A 632-nucleotide genomic window follows, 5' to 3' on the forward strand; every position below is an offset into this window, starting at 1 on the left:
TAAATTACATTCATATAATAAACATAAAGTGGAATTTTTAGCTTAATCTCAGCCAGCATAAAGAAGATACATAATGCTGTCATGCATAATGAGAAGACTATTTTTCTATTTCTAATATTATGTTGACTTTATATTGATACAGAACCTGTAATCAAGTTAGAAATGGTCATCAGGGACAACAAAAAACAATAAGTAGGTCAGAGAATAAAACTGATCACATGATCAAATTGTTGCAGTGATAAAAAAAATGAGCCAAAAACAAAAAGGTTGGGGTGAAGGTCAAGCAGAGAAATGGTCTTTAATAAGAAAGGGGTGTTTTTGCAGCATTTAATGGTATATAACTGTAAGGGACAGACAGTGTCTGTGAATCCACTGAATTCACACTGATTTGGCCAATTAGTGCAGCAGGGGATGTGTAGGTGGGGGAGCGCGGACGAGCTGCGGGACGGTTTTTAATCAGTGGGCAGCAGCTGACAGGGTGGAATGTGTGTATTATCACAGGCGCATATTTAAGACTTGAACAAATCATGAAGTGGAAGTTTTTTTATTTGACCACAGCTCATGGATGTAGGACGACTGCTGGGACGCGCAGACGCCCGCGTTTCTATTGGCTGTCCGCCGCGTCGCTCACA

The sequence above is a fragment of the Eutrigla gurnardus genome (genome assembly GCF_963514095.1).
Source record: "Eutrigla gurnardus genome assembly, chromosome: 1".
Classification (NCBI taxonomy): domain Eukaryota; kingdom Metazoa; phylum Chordata; class Actinopteri; order Perciformes; family Triglidae; genus Eutrigla; species Eutrigla gurnardus.